The sequence below is a fragment of the Pezoporus occidentalis genome, unplaced genomic scaffold (genome assembly GCF_034315485.1).
Source record: "Pezoporus occidentalis ecotype Australia unplaced genomic scaffold, CSIRO_AGI_Poc_V1 ctg3, whole genome shotgun sequence".
Taxonomy (NCBI): Eukaryota; Metazoa; Chordata; class Aves; order Psittaciformes; family Psittacidae; genus Pezoporus; species Pezoporus occidentalis.
The window spans coordinates 3,138,113-3,159,461 of NW_026914940.1; the positions used below are offsets into that span (position 1 = coordinate 3,138,113).

Consider the following 21,349-nt stretch of genomic DNA (forward strand, 5'->3'; position numbering starts at 1 on the left):
TCTTTTCGATTCTCCTCTCCGTCCCTCCGAGAGCAGGGGGAGGGCAAGAAAGGGGGGGAAGTGAGCGAACGAATTACCTGACTGGGTTTAAACCACGACACATAGAAACAAATACAGTGCTGGAGAGACCCAGTACTCAAAGCACCTATCAATCATAGAAAAACCTCTTTATGACAGGACCCTCAAAGCCTGTTTGAGGACTCCACTGCCCCAAACCACCTCAGTGCTGATAGAGTAACTGGTAGCAGCCTTTCTCTAAAGTATAGTCTTTCGGTGGTTGTTCCTCAGTAAGCTCATATGGATGTTCGCTCTACTTGCCAAGGTTTCTTTGGCTGACGAGCTTTATTTTGTAGGAGCTCTGCTGTCATTATGGCTTCTTTCCTGTCCTGTTATTGTCATCTGTCCATGGTAGTAGAGAAACCTTGGGTGGAAAGGACCACATGAGGCCATCTGCTCCATCCTCTCTGTTGTACAGCTGGAAGTGTGCTTTGTGTGACAGCATTCTCATGCGTTCAAGAAATGAGTTGTAGGAGGAAAGTCAGTCCAGAGCTTCATCAACCAATAGGACAGCTCCCCTAAATGCTCTTGTGTCTGTCCTTATAGTGATAAACCAGATTAGGAGCCCAGTTCTTGTTTTCTCTTCAAATCTCAGTATTGAGTGACCTTCTCCTCTACAGAGACCTGAGTGCTATAGTGTGCTTCAGAGAGGGGAAGGCTTTGCACAGCAAAGGTGGCAAGTTTGTAAACATGATCATCATAGAATCATAGAATAGTTAGTGTTGGAAAGGACCTTAAAGCTCATCCAGTTCCAACCACCCTGCCATGGGCAGGGACACCTCACACTAAACCATGTCACCCAAGGCTCTGTCCAAACTCACCTTGAACACCACCAGGGATGGAGCGTTCACAGCTTTCTTGGGCAACTCATTCCAGTGCCTCAGCACCCTCACAGTAAAGAACTTCCTCCTTATATCCAATCTAAACTTCCCCTGTTTAAGTTTGAACCCATTACCCCTTGTCCTGTCACTACAGTCCCTAATGAAGAGTCCCTCTCCAGCATCCTTATAGGCCCCCTCTGAGATCTCCGCTCAGCCTTCTCTTCTCCAGGCTGAACAGCCCCAGCTTTCTCAGCCTGTCTTCATACAGGAGGTGCTCCAGGCCCTGATCATCCTCGTGGCCTCCTCTGGACTTGTTCCAACAGTTCCATGTCCTTTTTATGTTGAGGACACCAGAACTGCACACAATACTCCAGGTGAGGTCTCACGAGAGCAGAGTAGAGGGGCAGGATCACCTCCTTCGACCTGCTGGTCACGCTGCTTTTGATGCAGCCCAGGATACGGTTGGCTTTCTGGGCTGCGAGCGCACACTGAAGCTGGCTCATGTATCCAGTGCTGCTCCTGTGGGTGCCCCATTTGGGTAGGTCTCTGTGTGGTACCAGGGTCTACTTGAATGCTGGTGCCTCTGCAGGGGGAGGGGACAGCAGAAGCAGCAGCTCAAGTATTGGGGACGAACACGAGAATCTGATGAGATAAAACATGAGTCTTAAGTTAGCAATGTGTGTGAGCCTGAGCTGCAGAGCAATTGCTGGAGGTGTTTGAAATTGCATGGCTAAGTTCCTGGAATGTAAATGAATGTTTTCTGCTTCTCTGTGTGTATATGATAACGTATTTGTCTGGTGGTGTTTACTGTTATTTGCTTGAAATCTGTTCTGGAAAACACTTAACCAAATAGTCTGCTTTGTGAGTACTAAATGCTTTGATTCAAACGTTTCCAGTACATCAAGCATTAGAAGGACATTGTAATGTTGCTTATAATTTATTGTAGTAACTCATATTTTTTAATGTCATTTTAATTAGAAATGGAATTTAGAGGTTGGTTTCCTTTCCTGTAGAGAAATGACAATGAAATATAGCATTTTCTATGCTGCTTTTTCAGTTGCTTTCCTCAGATGGCCACAGCTGTTTGTGGCCTATGTGACAATCTTATGCCCTAGTGACAAGCAGGGGTGGTTTTGTGACTAGAAGAAAAGTGCATGGAAAGAATTAAACATCTGTGAACAGACCAAAAGGTGCAACATTTCTCCTCATTTCACTTTCCACATGAAGAGTCATTGCTGGGTATTTTCCTGCTGGGAAAAGCTCCCCTCTCCATGTGCTGAGCTGGATTCTGGGCAGGAGCTGTTGCAGGACAAGACTCCAGGCTTTTCCTTCCTGCAGTTTATGCTGTTTCTTCCCATATGGGTGTCTCCTATCTCCAGGCTTTTCTTATTGCATAAAATGGTTTTGTTCATAATTAGACAGCAGGATGAGCATCTTCTGAATGTACCTGCTTACCTTTAAACGTTGTATGTTCTACCACAACACAGCATTCACTATTTTCTTTCTTAGTGTCTTACTGCTGTTTTCATGTTATGCTTTAAGTGTTTCAGTTTCATGTTGTCATTTCATTGTCTCCTCGAAGTACTGCAGTTCCTTTTTGATACTTTTAGTAGGTGTAATTCTTTTTGGTGCTCGTATTTTAGCATGTTTTGCAGGCGCAGACATGGATTGTAAATGAAAGCAAGCATAAGAATCTGTTGGTGATAGCAGAGCTAATATTAAGCCTTCTTACTTCTTCTGTTAGGTAGCAAAGCAGTGACCATCTGCCCTGATAATCTCTGAATCTGTTCCAGTTTCTACACCTGTGGTTAAAGTTCAGTTTACACATGGATTTTGTACCCAGTATGCCACTGTTATCACTTGACATTGTTGTCTCTTTTTAACCACAAAGGGTGCAGACCTTTTTCTTTGGTTCAGTTCAGTGTTCCTCTTGTTTTTGACTAGTTCCACTTTCTCATTCCCCCCACATTTGTTATTTATTTCAGCTTTTGAACCCCTTGATCTGTGTCCCCAGTCCTCATCCTCACAGCCTTTGAAGAATTCTTGCTTTCTGGTTCTCTATGGGTTCTAGTTCCAGTTCTGAATGCTGGTCAGCACCTCCAAGTCTCAGTTACAATCCTGTGTGCTGAGATGACAAGTAGATGTATGAAAAGCAGGCAGGAGGAATATGAATTATAGTTTATATAATTGCCTATTTAGGAAAATTTAACGTCTGTGCATTTATAGTCATGTTTCTTTTTTAGTATGAGCTATTTAGACTCTTAAGACAGTGCTTCTTGTGAAGCTGATGGCAGCTTAAAGACCCTTGGTTTACTATAAAGATATTCAACAGTGTCTCATGCCTCAGTGGCAAAAATCCCTCTCTTTTAATACGATTTCTTGTGTTCCATACTTACCCATTTGTAAGCTTGACTGTTTAAAGGTTTAAGAATAAATAAAACACATAATGTCCTCTTCATATGCAAAGCCTAACCCTGACGCTTTCATCTCCGAACTGATGTAGGTGATAATGGTGAAACCTGTATGCAACACTTCATTTGTGCCTAGTGACCTGTATTCTGCTGCTGCAGTAATGACACTCGTTGCCTACCAGTAGGATCTTTGCCCTTCAGTTAGGTGGGCAAAACCTAATCTTGTTAATGAACAGGGTGAGACAAGGAAAACCACTGATGATTTGCATGTGGCATGCCTGAGAGCTGGTAAATTGCTTAGGATTAACAGTGTGCTTTATTAAACAAGTACAGCCTTGAACAAAAATGAGGCCAATGCGATTTCAGAGCTGTTTTCCCTTCTGTTTCTAATTGTATTCCTTTATTGTTACAGATATTTCAAGACTTCCCTTGCCAGCAGGTAAGTTCTCTTCTTTCATGTATGTCTTGATGTGGCAGCAAGCAGCTTTTAAAGGCTTGCTTGCAATGTAGTCATGCTTTTATAGCATCCATCAGAGTATTGGTTCTTCCTGGCACTGTTCTGATGCTTAGTCATGTGGGGAGCTGAGGTCTAAACAAAGGCTGTTGAGGTACGGATTTTTGTCCTGTTTAAATAGTGTATTTTGACAAGGGGAGGAGGTAACTGAGATGTGTTTATGTGCAGTTGTTAAATATGTGTGGGGTATAGTTAATGCTTGCAGCGACTCAGCACAGCATGTGATCCAGCTGTCAGAAAACCAGATTAGGAGCAGCCACAGATAGTGTTAGTGGTGAATCAGAGGGCCAATGTGCAAGGAAACGTGGATAAAAGGAGTCTCCTTGGGTGGTAGCAGGGAAAGTGACAGACATGTTCACTTGACTGTTGGTCAGAGGGGACTTGTGTTGGAGTTGGAAGGATCCCTCTGCTCTGTTGGACCCTGTGTCTCCTGTCAGTGGTGTTTAAAAGCGAAAACCCTCAGAACAATGACACTAACCCCACCAAAAACCTCAACCCCACCAAAACGCTAACCCCAACAACCTGATTATGGTCTAATTTGGTTATTAGCCAAGTATTAAGCTTTATAAATTGACTTGTGCTGGGGGCTCAACTTGTGAAGTAGCACTCAGAACAAGGATGTCTTCTTTTCCCTATGGGATGGGATTTGTCTATTCACTGTTTGTAATGTGAATTTTGTTGTAGTGCATGACCGTAGTGCACTTTTACTCCTGGTTGAGCAAGGGGTTGGATGTTCATTGTCAAGCCTTGTCCTTGGTCTGTGTTGGCGATTTTTGCTTATGTATCCATTCTTTTATTTCTTCTCACTGAGATGTACTTCGTATCTATCCACAAAATAGCTTTTCACAGGCAAGTATCTGAAGCACAATGGTTCTGAGTCAACAGGAATTTGCTCCAGAGGCAGTTGCTCTTCCCCATTTGAACCAAATGGCAATTGCAATTAAAAGCCTGAGAGCTGATCTGTTGTAGTCTTCCCACAAGAAAAAAATCATGTCTGAAGCAGTCGGAAGGTCTCTAAGTGGGGCAGAAGTTTGCTTTTAAGGAAGGCATCTTTAAAATGACTTTGAGTGCTGGGAGCGGTTGTCAGACAGGGAAGTGCTTGTGGAGAACATGGGGGAAATAAATGCCTGATGTTTTGGGCAGGCCGACAGGAAGGTAAGAGTTGTGGGGTTTTTCAGCAGCTTCTGAAACAAGGATGTGTGAGGCAAGTTGTTCCCAGTTTCCATTTGGATTTGTAGTTTGGTACTGTGACTCTGAGCCACAAGGAGATTATTCTTGTCATTTTGGGGGTGTGTGTGGAACTGTGTTCGTACTTTCTCCCTGTGTCATTGAAGAACTGAGAGAAGGCAGAAATTTGCCCAGCATTTTGAAATGGATTTTTCATCAGGGACTGTAGCGATAGGACAAGGGGTGACGGGTTCCAACTGAAACAGGAAGAGTTCAGGTAAGATATAAGGCAGAAGTTCTTTACTGTGAGGGTGGTGAGGCACTGGAATGGGTTGCCCAAGGAAGTTGTGAATGCTCCGTCCCTGGCAGTGTTCAAGGCCAGGTTGGACACAGGGGCTTGGAGCAAGCTGCTCTAGTGGAAGGTGTCCCTGCCTGTGGCAGGGGGTTGGAACTGGATGAGCTTTAAGGTCCTTTCCAACACAAACCATTCCATGATTGTATGATGGACTTTATGTGCCTGTTTCATCTGCCAGTGACACCAGTACAGAATTAGGAGCACATTGAATGATGGAATTAAAATTCAAGGGAAATCTGACAAACTGTAGAAATACCCAGGATAAAAGAGTGCATTGGAGAAAGATGAGGTTCTGCAACCAGAGGGGAAGTTTTAATTATCAGAACTTGTATCTGCAGTAAATAATGGCATTTTCTCATTTCATGTTTTGAAGAACTTTCTTTTTCCCGGGTGCCACTTTTAGCAATGGACAATAGATGTCAGTAGAAATGCTCTCCTGTCACCTGGTTTTAGTACTCTAGATTTGCATCATAATATCAGGGGGTTTTGCAGTGCTTGAAGACTTTGTAAGGAGGAGACTACTCAAAGTGGTCTTGTTTATGGTGCCTTGTTTGAGCTTGTATTCCATCCACATTTGTTATGGTCAGTGGTATACCAGGGTCACCCAGAACACTTCTTTTTTCTCTTTGATTTCCTAGCAAGTTCTTCTCGTAAAGAAGGATTGATGTGCTGTGGGATGCATTAGTTAACTCCTTGATCAGGAGAGCTATCCCACGTTAATCCATCACTGCTTTGCAGTCTGTGGATCAATTGGTTTTTTACTACCTTGTGATTGAGGCCATGGAGATGAATGTAGAGGAGTTTTGGAATATGAACCAACAAGGGCTTGGAGCGCAACATCTTAAGCTGTTATCATTTCAGAGATGGACAGAGAACACTGTGCTTGTGTCTCGATGTGAAGTTATCTCGGAACAGAAGTGTGGGCCCAGTATGCCTGGATGGATTAAAGTCTAGTTTCCTTTGGTAAACGCAGTGAAACTTTGTCTTTTGGCACTGTTAGGATTAAAACCAATCCCTCCTGGGTTTTGTCACTCTCTTGAGCTTAAGCTATAGCATCTGTGTGCTTCAGGTGACTTTTCTTTAGACTTGGTCCTTCGTTCTTGATCCTGTGGTGCAAATAAGTATTCATTCAGAATGAAGAAATAGTAAAGAAGCAAGAAGCTTTACTGAAGAAGTACACCAGATGGGTACAGGAGAATAAAGACAATAGAAGACAGTAGCATCTACTGGGGTTTCAGTTAAAAATGGAAATCGGTGTTCCTACTAATCTATTACTTCTAGAAGCTGGCCTTCTTCTGGACTTCAAGCTGCTGGTCACAGCCCTTTGAGCCTGACAGTGCAGACGCTTTCAGTTCATCAGTTTGTCTATTAAAGTGTTGTCATAGGAAACAGTGTTGAAAGGCTTGCTAAAGTAAAGAGAAAGCACATCTCCTCATCCATCCAGGTAGCATTTTCATTGTAGAACTCCATTAGGTTGGTGAGGCATGACTTTCCCTTCAGATATCCATGCTGACTACTTCTGGTCATCTTCTTGTCCTCATGCATTTAGAAATAGCTCCCAGGGTGATTTGCTCCATCACCCTGTCAGGAATGGAGATACCTGCACCTTAACAGCCTGTAGTTACCCAGACCCTCCTTTCTTGTCCTTCCTGAAGACAGGCGTTCCATTTGCTTTCTTCCAGCTCTCAGGAGCCTCACCCATTTTCCATGAGTCCATGAAACGGTTTATAGATGGGAAACTTGCCCTGGAAGCAGACCATTGGTTTTCTAGGAATATGCATAGGGATTGAGGAAAAAGGAGGAGATGGGGTAGAAGGAAAGAAGTTTTAATGTAAAGTATTCAGAGTAGGATTTAAACAGACACTCAGGACATAAATCAGGAATATTGGGAATGTTGTGGCACCCCAGTGACTGCTTTAGGCTGTTTTGATGCTCAAATAAGGTGAAACTTGCTGTATTTATTGCTTAGTGGGACTATGACATGGTACATGAGGAAGTGTAGGGAGCAGGAGTCAGTGCTGTGAAAGGTCCTTTGAGTCCTGTGCCCGGTGTTCCTGTGAAGGTGAAGAAGCTGGTAAAGGTGAAGAACCAAGAAAAACCACAGTAGTCTAGCACATTCCTGTATCATTTCCTGGCTGTAGCTCTGGCTCCCAAGGTTTGTTTTGGGGGCATACTCATGTGAGGATCGTTCTTGTTTGCTCCTATGCAGTCATCTCAGTGTATTCCGGTAGTCAAGGGGGCATCATTGTGTCACTTAAATATATACTGTGTAAGGTTTTCTCCTTCTGTGTTCTATTTCACTGCTCTTGTAGGACAAATTGGAATTTATCTGCTTCCTTTGAAATTCATACCATGGATTATGTCTTTAGAACGGGAATTTTGCTGTTTGGAGGGATAAGGATGCTCTTCTGGGGGAAAACGTTCAACTTTTTCTTGCAAGTGACAGCAAAAGGTGTTCTCTTTTTGGGGAGGGAAACACCTGCGATAGAAACTATTGAATTTTATGGTGTTTTGTCAGTAGTAATAGCAGAGGATTTGCAGGAGGATTTGGAACTCTGTACTACATGCTGTCTAAAGGTAAATAACTTGTAATGTTTTACTTAGAAGAGGATGCTTATTTGCTATGACAAGACGTTCAGCTGTTCTGGAGTCAAAGGAATACAGACTGAAAATGCTCATTTGTGGGTTGTGTGCCATTGAATATTCTGTTTCATTCTGTTTGAAACAAAACAGGTGTCTAGGACTGCACTGGCAGCTTAGATGCAACTGAAGCAGTCTGTAAGTGATGTGAACAGAGTTCATTCCATGCTGTTCACCCAAACCTGTGTTCTTAATGACAAACTGGCTGGTGATGGTAGTGCAGAGCAAGCTGAAGGGCCATTGACAAAGGTTATTCAAGCAATGTGCTTGATGTAGAGCTGGAGTCAAATGTTGTCTGGACTCTACCAAGAAATGTGACATTTAGCAGATTTCTGCTGAAGAAATTCTACTTCATAGAACCATAGAATGGTTTGGGTTGGAAGGGACCTTAAAGCTCACCCAGTTCCAACCCCCTGCCACTTGCAGGGACACCTTCCACAAGGGCAGGTTGCTCCAGGCCCTGTCCAGCCTGGCCTTGAACGCTTAAATCTTTGGCCCTGGGGAGCAGCAGCATAAGGAATGCTCATGTCACAAGTGGAGGTTGCTGGTGGCTTGCAGTGGAGAGGTGGAGCTGGTGCACTCGTTTCAATGGGTACCTTTGTGAAGACCTTACTGAGTGTTCCTGTCCAGCTCAGTATGGAACAAATCCTGCTGGAACAAGACATCCTGGTAGTAGCAGAGCAGTTAGATTGTGATCTGCTTTGTACTTGGTGTGTGCAGTGAACTCATTTCCAGTGCTGTAGTTAAGCATCAGCTGGAGAGAGTTGCTTTTATGTTGCAAGACAAGGGGTGATGGGTTCAAACTTAAACAGGAGAGATTTAGGTTGGATCTAAGGCAGAAGTTCTTCCCTGTGAGGGTGCTGAGGCGCTGGCACAGGGTGCCCAGAGAAGCTGTGGCTGCCCCATCCCTGGCAGTGTTCAAGGCCAGGTTGGACACAGGGGCTTGGAGCAAGCTGCTCTAGTGGAAGGTGTCCCTGCCCATGGCAGGGGTTGGAACTGGATGAGCTTTAAGGTCCCTTCCAACCCAAACCATTCTAAGGCTGGCTGTACTCAAGTGTGCTCCTGGTCATTTACCATGGACACTGTGTGGCTGCAAATTTTAGAAGCACTTTTAAAGGGTATTTGGTAAAAGATTAGGAACTTAACAGAATGATTTTTGCTGTAGTGTAGGGTTTGATAGTTTACAACTGTTTGCCGGTGTTGAAGGTGGAAGACAGGGAGCTGTAATAAAGGCACCAGGATATTATGAATGAGTGATGCTGTTGCTTCTGTAGAACACACGCAGCCCTCAGTGGCAGACACTCAGAGTGTCTTGTTCTGGTGGAGAATTACTGAAGGAAAACATGAAATTCGTAAAAACTGAAGAAATGAATAATAATGGTACATGTGCACGAGACCTGAAGCTTTCTTGGGTGAGTGCATCGGAGATGCTTCCTGTTGCATCAGTGTGTTAGGACCTAAGGCTTTCAGAGCAGCAAGTGTGAAGTAAAGGAAGGGTGGGGATGACAGTGTTACTGAAAGCAAGGTTCTGCAGATCAAGCTGGATCTTGTAGAGTTGGTTTATGTAAAATATAAGTTGTTTTTGTTGTGTGAGACCTGGACTGGGAGTGGCGCAGGATCTGCTCCCAAAATACACAGGAGCTTGTTTGAAGCAGAACAGCACGGGCTGCAGTGAAGCAAGAGGAAAAACATTGCCTGGCTGGACTTTTATCAACTACTTTGTTGTAGATAAAATGACCATGAATAAAGGATTCTGTGAGCTTCCCTCTGGTTTGTTTTTGCATCCTTGACAGCTCTTAATGTTCCAGTGCTCTGCTCGTGTAGCTGGTGAATAACTTTTTTATCTCAAGGTTTCTTTGCTCAGCAGAAAATTGGGAAAATTGTACATATTGTAGCTGTGACATCTCCCCTCTTTCCTTTTCTGATTTCATAACTTGCAGAATGGTTTGGGTTGGAAAGGACCTTAAAGCTCATTCAGTTCCAACCCCCTGCCATGAGCGGGGACACCTTCCACTAGAGCAGCTTGCTCCAAGCCCCTGTGTCCAACCTGGCCTTGAACACTGCCAGGGATGGGGCAGCCACAGCTTCTCTGGGCACCCTGTGCCAGCGCCTCAGCACCCTCACAGGGAAGAGCTTCTGCCTAAGAGCTCATCTCAGTCTCCCCTCTGGCAGGTTAAAGCCATTCCCCTTGGCCTGTCCCTCCAGGCCCTTGTCCAAAGCCCCTCTCCAGGTTTCCTGCAGCCCCTTCAGGCACTGGAGCTGCTCTCAGGTCTCCCCTTCAGGAGCCTTCTCTTCTCCAGGCTGAGCCAGCCCAGCTCTCTCAGCCTGGCTCCAGAGCAGAGCTGCTCCAGCCCTCGCAGCATCTCCATGGCCTCCTCTGGGCTCGCTCCAACAGCTCCACGTCCCTCTTGTGCTGCTGCCCCAGAGCTGGATCAGGACTGCAGGGGGGTCTCCCCAGAGCACAGCAGAGGGGCAGGATCCCCTCCCTGAGCTGCTGCTCACGCTCTGGGGGTGCAGCCCAGCACACGGGGGGGTTCTGGGCTCAAGTGCGCACTGAAGCCGGGTCATGGGGAGCTTCTCATTGACCGACACCCCCAGGTCCTTATCCTGAGGGCTGCTCTCAGTCCAGTCTCTGCCCAGCCTGGGCTTGTGCTTTTCAGAAGGTTAAGAACATATTTAAGATAATATCCAAACAGCTTCTCATAGCTGTGATGTTTTTTGGTTTTACTGTGAAGCACTGCAGAAGGTGTTTTATCAGGTATAGAGCTGAGGCTCCTCAGGTTTTCATGTGGAAGGGTCAAACAGAAAAACCACCATCCCAAATCTGTTCTTGTAGGGAGCACATGTTTCCTCAGGTGTTTATTCTGATGAGGGGTCAAAGTAACAGGAGTGGGTTGTTAAATGCCTGTGCCTGTGTTGGTGGGTTGGGATTACACTGGAGATGATGTGAAACTTCTTAAGAAACTCGTGAGGAGCTGTTCAACGCTGGCACAAAAATGTTTTCCAGATTCTGTCTTCATTCACTTGTTGGGGGCTGGAACTGAATGGTCTTAAGGTCCTTTCCAACACAAACTGTTCTGTGATTCTGTTATTCTGTCCCTTTAAAAAGGTGTTTGAAAGTAAACTCTCTGTTAGTCTCCATTCAGGTTACCTGCTGGAATGGTTTCACATGGTTTGAATTTTTAGGCTTTAGCTTTAGGTTTCTCACAGCAGCTCTTTCTCTGAGGGGTTTAACGTAGAGAAATGTTGGAACTCTATTTTCAGGAGTAGTGGAATTGACGTTGTGCTTCTGATTTACCTGCTTTTTACCTCAATCTATGAAGGGTGGGCCAGGGTGTAAGCACACATGGCTGGGGATGGTTTTCTGCTTATCCTGCAGGCACTTTACAGGCACCTCCAGCAAAATGGTTCAGTGTCTTAGTGGAGCAAACATCCATGGGCTCAAAGAGCAGCTGAGCTGCTAATGATAACAGACTGCAACCAAGGCTTTTAGTCCCACTAAAACATCATTGATTAGCATTGAAGTTATGCTGACTGGTCTACTACGTGTCCTCCAAGGGGAGTTGAAACTTGAGGCCTTGTGATAAAGGTGGAGGAGCCAAATGATAGAGTGAGATGTTAGAGGTAGTCATGATCATTTAGGTTCTGTTAACATCAGTAACTGAATTACTGAGATTTTTATGTAGAACTTCTGTATAAACTTGACGGACACTAATGAGGCTTTGTTTAATGACCTGCATCCCTCAAAACTTAAGGGGGAAAAGGAAGCCTATCCTACCCAGAGCAGAATTGAGTAGCCTTAATTCATTCCTTAAAAATACTTAACCTATTAACATAGCAGTTTAAAGATTCTTCCTGTGCTTTCATTTAGGGCTGCTTGAGCACCTCTGCTACCAGTTTAAGTTGGCTGTGCTGTGTTCTCTATGTCCTGGCAGCAAGACAAGGTTTATAGTGTTCCTCTGTTTCTGCATGCACTAATTTTTGTCCCCGTCTCTTGTTTTCTTAATGGCTTTAGTTCTTGGTTGACAGCTTTAGTGTCTTGCTTGAAATGTATTAAATAGGATTGTGGAGAGCAACAGCACAGGGCTTTTGGAAGTGGTGTTCAGCAGCTCAGTACTATACAAGAGATCAGCTTTTGGCCTGTCTCAGGTGCTGTTACCTTGTTCTGTGATGTTTGTAATGCAGGTCATTCTGGCTGCCGTCAGAAAAGGCTTTGTTTTCACATCTGGGGCATGACCAGCAGGTCGAAGGAGGTGATCCTGCCCCTCTACTCTGCTCTTGTGAGACCTCACCTGGAGTGTTGTGTGCAGTTCTGGTGTCCTCAACATAAAAAGGACATGGAACTGTTGGAACAAGTCCAGAGGAGGCCACGAGGATGATCAGGGGACTGGAGCACCTCCTGTGTGAAGATAGCCCCAACTTTCTCAGCCTGTTCAGTTTGGAGAAGAGAAGGCTGCATGGAGACCTCATAGCAGCCTTCCAGTATCTGAAGGGGGCCTATAGGGATGCTGGGGAGGGACTCTTCATCAGGGACTGTAGTGACAGGAGAAGGGGTAATGGGTTAAAACTTAAACAGAGGAAGTTTAGATTGGGTATAAGGAGGAAGTTCTTTCCTGTGAGGGTGCTGAGGCACTGGAATGGGTTGCCCAAGGAAGTTGTGAATGCTCCATCCCTGGCAGTGTTCAAGGCCAGGCTGGACAGAGCCTTGGGTGATATGGTTTAGTGTGAGGTGTCCCTGTCCATGGCAGGGGGTTGAAACTGGATGATGTTAAGGTCCTTTCCACCCCAAACCATTCTGTGATTTTTATGATTCTATCTTCTCTACCATTTGAAGCCATCAGATACTTAACACCTCTTCCTCTAGAAGGGCTGTCCCCAAAATTTAGCTCTTTTCCAGCTGTATCAGTTGGTAGATGTTGCTCTTGCCTAGTTTAATTTTTATAATGGCTTTCTTGAACATGCTTTCAGCTGCATCAAAACTCTGCATTTCCTCCTGAAGTTGTCCTCAAGTCAACAGAAAGAGTTTAGTGCACTTAAAAGATCAGTGGAATTTGGAGCTATGGAGAAGAGGTTGTATTGGTCTGCTCATGCATTTGTGTATTACAAAGATGCAGGCTGGGACTATTTGCTGTCTTTGGAATCCTGAGTGCAGTTTCATCTGGTTTCACAGCTGGTTCGCTAGGCTAACTCGAGCTTTATTTGGTGGTGAGCTCCTGGAAGCCTTCTTAAATGCAAGCAACATGTTCTTGTGTTTTGATTACTCTGATACCTGTCTGCAGGCATTTCTGTAGGCAAACAGAACTGGCTCAAGAGAGCTGTGCTGGGACAGCCTGTCTTGTGTAACTGGAGGAACAATAAGGCTATTTGAGGTGGTGGATTGCTGCATCCGTTAAAAGGTTTTGTTTTAGTTGAAGATGACCTTTGATTCCCCATAACACAGCATAAAATGACTGCCTGAGGAGCTGCTCTTAGAAAGTTCATTGCTGTTCCATGAAGCAGTGATGGAGGTGAATGTTCTTGTGAAGTGAATGTGTCTCCTTAGTATAAAACTGGGAGAGAGGTTGATGAAAGTGAATAGGGATTGGACTTTCTGTGGTTAAGGCTGAGCTACACTGGGCTTTCCTAGAGGTTCTCCTAAACAAGTTCTCAAACACTATTGGAGTTTCTCATACAACAGTTTTGAATCCTAGTTGTGCTCACTGGAGGGGGGGCGGGTTTGGGTCTATTTAACAATATTTTCATAGACTCTTAGACTGGTCTGGGTTGGAAGGGACCTTAAAGCTCATCCAGTTCCAACCCCTGCCATGGGCAGGGACACCTTCCACTAGAGCAGGGTGCTTCAAGCCCCTGTGTCCAACCTGGCCTTGAACACTGCCAGGGATGGGGCAGCCACAGCTTCTCTGGGCACCCTGTGCCAGCGCCTCAGCACCCTCACAGGGAAGAGCTTCTGCCTAAGAGCTCATCTCAGTCTCCCCTCGGGCAGGTTAAAGCTATTCCCCCTTGTTCTATCACCACATCCCCTTGTAATTGTCCCTTATCAGCTTTGTTGTTGGTCCCTACAGGCAGTGGAAGCTGCTGTAAGGTCTCCCCAGAGCCTTCCTGTTTTTTGAAGACATTAGTCTTTGCTTCCTAGGTTGGGCACAGACTTTGCTGAAGCAATAGAGCAGCCTTAGAATCATAGAATGATAGCATGGTTAGGGCTGGAAAGGACCTTTAAGATCATTCAAGTTCCACCTCCCTGCCATGGGTAGGGATGCCTTACCCTAGAGCATGTCACCCAAGGCTCTGTCCAACCTGGCCTTGAACACCGCCAGGGATGGAGCATTCACAACCTCCCTGGGCAACCCATTCCAGTGCCTCACCACCCTCACAGGAAAGAACTTCTTCCTTATATCCAATCTAAACTTCCCCTGTTTAAGTTTTAACCCGTTACCCCTTGTGCTATCGCTACAGTCCCTTATGAAGAGTCCCTCCCCAGCATCCCTATAGGCCCCCTTCAGATACTGGAAGGGTGCTCTGAGATCTCCACGCAGCTTCTCTTCTCCAGGCTGAGCAGCCCCAACTTTCTCAGCCTGTCTTCATACAGGAGGTGCTCCAGCCCCTGATCATTCTCGTGGCCTCCTCTGGACTTGTTCCAACAGTTCCATGTCCTTTTTATGTTGAGGACACCAGAACTGCACACAATACTCCAGGTGAGGTCTCACAAGAGCAGAGTAGAGGGGCAGGATCACCTCCTTCGCCCTGCTGGTCACGCTCCTTTTGATGCAACCCAGGATACAGTTGGCTTAGTGCTGGTGTTATGAAACTTTAAAAAGATGCTATGTAAAAATGAATTACCAGTTTTCTGTCTGCTTAAAGGGAGTCAGCACTGGTGGTTGATTCAGTCTGTAACACTGGAACTTTAAAGTTCCAGAGCTATTTGTCTTACACCTGCAAATATTTGTTTATACATCAGGGCTTTATGCTCTGGTTATCCTTCACTAAGGAATACAGTAGTAACTGTTCCTTGAGTGTATTTTTAAATACAGATGGGAGAATATTGCATTAATGTGAGCTCATCTTCCATTGCATGTAATGGTTTGGAAGTGTGAGGAATTGCTCCCTTTGTGTTTGTGTTTTATGTAACAGTGGGAGCCTTTGAAAATCAGACTTATTCTGAGATGCAGTGATACAGCAATCAGGTGCAATTCTGTGCTAAAAATACGTTTACAGCTAAGTCTTTTTGTAAGCTCTTGTTCTAACTTTGTGGTTAGCATGTGGAGGAGAAGCAGGACAAGGGACACATGTCCAGACAAGGCCATTTCATGTTAACTAATTGAACCCTCTTGGCTGCACCATTCTTTTGTGTTATTAGACAGATGAGAGAGAAAGCCCTGATACGAGCAGACCCTGAAGAGACTTGCTGACCCATAAGCAACTTTATTCTCCTAAATTCCCCCCCTTAGATGTGACTAATTGTTTCTAGGTTACCCTTGAATTAACGAAGAGGGGGTTTAAGATGCATATGGAAGGTCAACTGATCTGCTCACTGGTCCTTTCCACAGAACAGAAGTAATCCTCACAGAATGCGCTTCCTTTAAACAGCATCCAAGGGTTGGAATCCTCCCCTTGAGGTACCTTCTGCTCTGTTTGCCTCATCAATAAAGGTTTTCTCCATAGATAGAGAAAGCTTTATAAGGTCAGAAAGGCTTTGGTGCCCATTCTGGGTTGCTTTGTCTCACTCTGTCACCCCTCTTCTTTCTCCCTATCTGAGAAGGCTGAAAAGGAGTGTGAACTGATGAGTACAGTGAGCAAAGTTATCAGACCTGATTTTGCAGTAAAACAAGGAGCAGGGTGTGTAGGGTTCACTTTTTCTCCTTAGTTTTCCAGGTCTCCATGAAGCAGATTTTGGGGTTTAAGCATTGAATTGTGAATGAGCTCCATGAAGTTGGAACTGGATGATCCTAAGCTCCTTTCTAACCCAAACCATTCTATGATTCTGTGCAAGATGTCTTGAGGATAGCAATGGTTTTGTTGGTTGGTTTTTTTGGTGAATAGCCTAGAACATGTAGAGGAGGAAAATTATAATCAGTGGCCTAAAGAAGGAGTAATTTTAAACCATTCTGAGCTTTCATGGTGCTGACTTTATACTTCTCTGCAGTGAACCTTCACAAAGTAAATGGAAGGAAATAGGAGAACACAAGCGGGTTGCAATGTCCACCCACAAGGAAATCTGCTACAGCTCTGATGCCTGGAAATGAACCCAACCCATATGGATTTAAAAGTGGCCAGTCTTTATTTAGGAAATAATAAACCTAGTGATCCTTCTAACATCTTTTGTCTTAACAGCATGGGCTAGGGAGGTTCCTTTGGGAAGGGGATGTATGGGCAGCCTCAGTAATGCTATGTTCCTCCGGCCTTTTCCCAGCATCCTGCTCTGTTTCCTTTCCCTACCTCTCTACTATCAGTTGGGATTTGAAAATGAAAGCAGGGAATTCTGTCAACTACTCTTTGAAGATGTAGTTCAGAGGATAGTAAGGCGAATTTGGTGAGCATGGGCCAGAAGGTGATGAAGTGTTGCTTTAGTACTCTGTACTTTTCAGAAACACCCTATATATATTGTACGATAAAGCTCACCAATTGAGGAAGATAGCAATAAATTTAGTATTGGATTAAATTTATGGCAAAAGAAGGTCTTAAGCAGACATCCAGCAGTTCATATGCTAGAATGATTTTGTTGGGGTAGTGGAATCTCCTGGTCAATTGAAGCACTCCAGTGTGAATCGTGCAGTGTGTTTTCTTCTGGGCTATTGACTATCCCAAGTTGAAGGTGAGAAGTTTGAGCTTCACTCTGTTGTACTCCTTCCTATCTCAAGCATTCTCTGAGCAACAAATCTTCAAGCAGGTACCACTACAAGTTCAACATGAAGACTAAAATCACAAATCCCAGTTTGTAATTTCATTGGTGGCAACCTCACAAAAGAGCTCTTGGCTTTACAGGCTATGCATGTTACTGGTTTGCTTTGCAGGGGGGGTTGGAACTAGGTGATCTTTAAGGTCCCTTCCAACCCCAATCATTGTTTGATTCTGTTGCTTCCCTAGACTTTACTAAGTCTACTCTTTGCCCTTTTCCTTCGGGAGAAAAGTGGTCTGATTTAATCTTAGAGCAGGGAATTGGAGTTTGTCCATATTGCAAAGATTTAGAGACCAGGTAGATTTCCAAGACAGCTTTAGCAAACTTGAGCTTAGTGTAAGGTAGACTTCAGGAGCCATAATTCCGGATGTGATGTAAAGGTGATGCACCGTTGTTCAGCAGTTCCTGTGAATAAAAGAGATGTTTGACTAAAGAGGAAACTTTGGGCAAATAAGCTTTTCTACTCTGCAATATTACACACACAAAATAATTATAGTAATTAAAAATACCCCAGCCACATAAGGAGCAAGCTTGAGAGGATGAAGATGGATGAAGATTACAGTACAATGCCAGTGTTTGGAGAGCATGTTTGCTGGATACAACCATGGGAAAGCCAAAGGGATGAGGATGCAGAAGATTGTCACATGAGCAATAAACATATTTTCAGCTTAAGAACAGTCACTGGGCACACTTCAGCTTTACAGGCTGGTCTGCAGTTGTCTCAATAAAAAGCATTTGTGGCTTTATAGAGAAAAAATCCTCCGCTTTTCCTGAGGGCAGACTTGGTTTGGGAGCTCTCATTATTGTATTGGCAAAAATAACGCAGTGAAGAAATGTTCTTCAGTCTCTTACATCACTATGGAGATCTTCTAAAACTAAATGTGTGTGTTCTTGTCATGGTTTAAACCCAGTCAGGTAACTCGTTCACTCACTCCCCCCCTTCTTGCCCTCCCCCTGCTCCCAGAGGGACGGAGAGGAGAGTCAAAAAGAATGCAACTTCCACGGGTTGAGATAAGAACAGTTTAGTAACTAAGGTATAACACAAATCACTACTGCTACTACCAATATTAACAATGATAAAGGAAATTACAAGGGAAGAGAATACATCACCTCACCACCAGCCAACTGATAACTCGCCCCCCCCCCCCCAGCCCAACCAAGCACCGACCCATACCTCCTCCAACCCTGCAGTCTCCCAGCCCTTCCGGCTAACTCCCAGTTACCTCCTGGGCATGACATGCTGTGGTATGGAATACCTCTTTGGTCAGTTTGGGTCAGGTGTCCTGTCTCTGCTTCCTCCCGGCTTCCCCTCCTTCCTGGCAGAGCATGAGGCTCACGAAGTCCTTGGCCAAACCAAAACATCGCTATCAGCTCTGTTCCTGAGCCGAAAGTCAAAACACTGCACTGCACCAGCTACCAAGAAGGAGAAAAATGACTGCTACTGCTGAACCCAGGACAGTTCTTCAGCTTCAGTAACTACCAGAGGAATAAACAGTAGCTGTGAAGTGGCTAAAACTCCAACTGAGCAAGTCCAGAATCACAGTGGTGGTTGTGATGTGATTGCTACGCTTCAGGCTGTGGCTCTTCATTCTTTTGTCTTAAAAAGCGAATGGGCTGCTCTCTTCTCTCTGCTGGAAGGAGATGTCTGGTGCTGGGGTGTTCATCTGGTAGCTGAGAGGTTGCAGAAGAGAAATTGAAAAAAAAAACAACCTTTAGTATTGGTTGATGAGGAACTGAACATGAGCTGGCTTCAGTGTGCGCTCACAGCCCAGAAAGCCAACCGTATCCTGGGCTGCATCAAAAGGATCGTGACCAGCAGGTTGAAGGAGGTGATCCTGCCCCTCTACTCTGCTCTTGTGAGACCTCACCTGGAGTATTGTGTGCAGTTCTGGTGTCCTCAACATAAAAAGGACATGGAACTGTTGGAACAAGTCCAGAGAAGGGCCACGAGGATGAGCAGGGGACTGGAGCACCTCCCATATGAAGACAGGCTGAGGAAGTTGGGGCTGTTCAGCCTGGAGAAGAGAAGGCTGCGTGGAGACCTCAGAGCAGCCTTCCAGTATCTGAAAGGGGCCTATAGGGATGCTGGGGAGGGACTCTTCATTAGGGACTGTAGTGACAGGACAATGGGTAATGGGTTAAAACTGAAACAGGGGAAGTTTAGATTGGATATAAGGAAGAAGTTCTTTCCTGTGAGGGTGGTGAGGCACTGGAATGGGTTGCCCAGGGAGGTTGTGAATGCTCCATCCCTGTCAGTGTTCAAGGCCAGGTTGGACAGAGCCTTGGGTGACATGGTTTAGTGTGAAGTGCCCCTGCCCATGGCAGGGGGGTTGGAACTGGATGATCTTAAGGTCCTTTCTAACCCTGACTATTCTATGATTTCAGTATCTGAAGGGGGCCTGTAAGGATGCTGGGGAGGGACTCATCATTAGGGAATGTAGTAATTGGGCAAGGGGTGATGGGTTCAGACTGAAACAGGGGAAGTTCATGTTAGATATAAGGAAGAAGTTCTTTCCTGTAAGGGTGGTGAGGCACTGGAATGGGTTGCCCAGGGAAGTTGTGAATGCTCCATCCCTGTCAGTGCTCAAGGCCAGGCTGGATAGAGCCTTGGGTGACATGGTTTAGTGTGAGGTGTCCCTGCCCATGGCAGGGAGGTTGGAACTTTAATGTTCTTCAGGTCCTTTCCAACCCAAACTATTCTATGATTCTGCAGTCAAACACTGCCTTGATACAGGTCAGCTTTCTTCAGTTTTTGAATACTGAGTTGAGTTTGGTTTGTCAGAGCAATGAACCTCAGGCAAGTGTTCTGTATTTGATTCTGTTCTGCTCCCATTCCAACAGTGCTTGAACTTGCCAGCCAGTCTGATGAACATTTGATGAATAGAGATATTAACTGATGTGAAAATAATTGGTTGAATAGCTGAGAGCTCCTAATGCTGCCATTCACCATGGGAGAAGCTGTAGTCAGCTGCTCTCTGCTGAGCAGACACCCGAGACACCCACAGGAGCTCAGTCTCTAGACATAACCCTAGAGAAAGCCAAGTTCATCTTGTAGGCAGTTTACGTCTTTATTTTTGTTTGGATAAGCTTGAGTAGAAAAAATTACCCAGGCTTTTATGTGCCTCCCCGTTGTACAGAGCTGTTGTTTAACTCTTTATTCCACCAGGCTTTGTGATTCTTGCAGTCGACTTCACTAGGAGACAGGCTCAGCCCTGCAGGCAAAATGAAAGCAAGAACTAAATGCCTTGATACAATCCAAAAGCTCCTGACCTTTCTTCCTTCTCTTGCTTTCACAAAGCCGATGCTGATATTTAGTAGTCGTTCAAACCAGGCTGAAATTGAGCAGCCAAAGTCATACAGTAGAAAGGACTTGAATTTCCTAGGAGGCAAAATGCCATTTCTTAGCTGAGGGCCTTGGCTTGCCTGTTGCTGTTGGGGAAGTCTGGGTTTTTCCTGGTTAGAATGTGTATTTTAGGGAGATGGGCTGTGCTTCTACATGTTCTTGATAGAAACTGATCCTTTCTTCTTAAAAATCAATGTTGGTTTGTGTGGTGTGTGATAGCTGTTAGCATCACTGCTTACACGGTGAGTACTGTGCATATACTATCGCTCTGTGTCAGTACTGTGCAGATGCTATCGCTCTGTGTCAGCATGTGCATTTTCCACAAGAAGAAGGAACATTCCTGTTCCACACTCCTGATTTCTGACAGATGTTCCCTACCTCAGTGAATGCTATAATCTGATTGGCATTACTTAAAACAAATTATTTTACATAAGTGGTACTCAGATACCTACTTAATGAGTCTAAAATGTTTCAAGTATCAAGTATCAAGACCTATTTAACTTTTCTAGGCTTTTTTGGGTTTTGTTTTTCCTTTGTGCCTTGTTTTCTGTTCTATCCCTGCCCTTCTTCCCCCTCCAGCTGAAATTTGGGGGTTTCTTATTTTCTTTAGAACACAAATTTATGCTTTTGGGTGTTTTTCTTTCGTGCAGACAAAACTGATTCTGTTGTTTGAAAGAGGAGAGTGAGCGTATGTCTCTACTGGTTACTACTTACAGTAACAAATAGAACTGAAGTAATGCATAAGCACTAAAAAGCATCAAGGAAATGGTTTATTTTGAAACATACGTACTCAGAGTGTAAAATATGGGGTAACTTCTACAATGGAATTAAAACAATCTCATGCTATGCAGTACGTTGTCTTCACCTTCGTTTTGTAGCCTTATATTACAACAGGGAAGGATGTCCTTGAGGAGAATGATTATAATACTCATGTCATAGAAAGGGTAGCTGTAACCAGCTGACAGCATCTCTTGACACTTGGATTGATAATGTGTAGTAGTCTCATCTGTTAAAAGTATAACAAAAATGCAAGTCCTTACATTCTGTTTATTAAAAGTCTCCTTGGTAATGCACTTACCAGTTGCTGTTTAAAGGGGTTTGTTTTCAGGAATAAAACTGAACTTAAGCCATACCATTTTTACCTCCTC

General features: G+C 44.6%; 1 protein-coding gene across 2 annotated transcripts in view; it reads left to right on the forward strand.

The window, feature by feature from the left end:
• Positions 1–21,349, forward strand: part of PTK2 (protein tyrosine kinase 2) — a 200,993-nt gene that overhangs the window by 35,891 nt on the left and 143,753 nt on the right. Inside the window, exon 3 of one of the 2 annotated variants that reach the window (XM_062626924.1) lies at positions 3,702–3,728. The exons of the other annotated variant lie outside the window; for it this stretch is intronic. The gene's annotated coding sequence lies outside the window, so the exon portion shown is untranslated. The remainder of the gene's footprint in view (positions 1–3,701; positions 3,729–21,349) is intronic. 2 annotated transcript variants of the gene reach the window in all.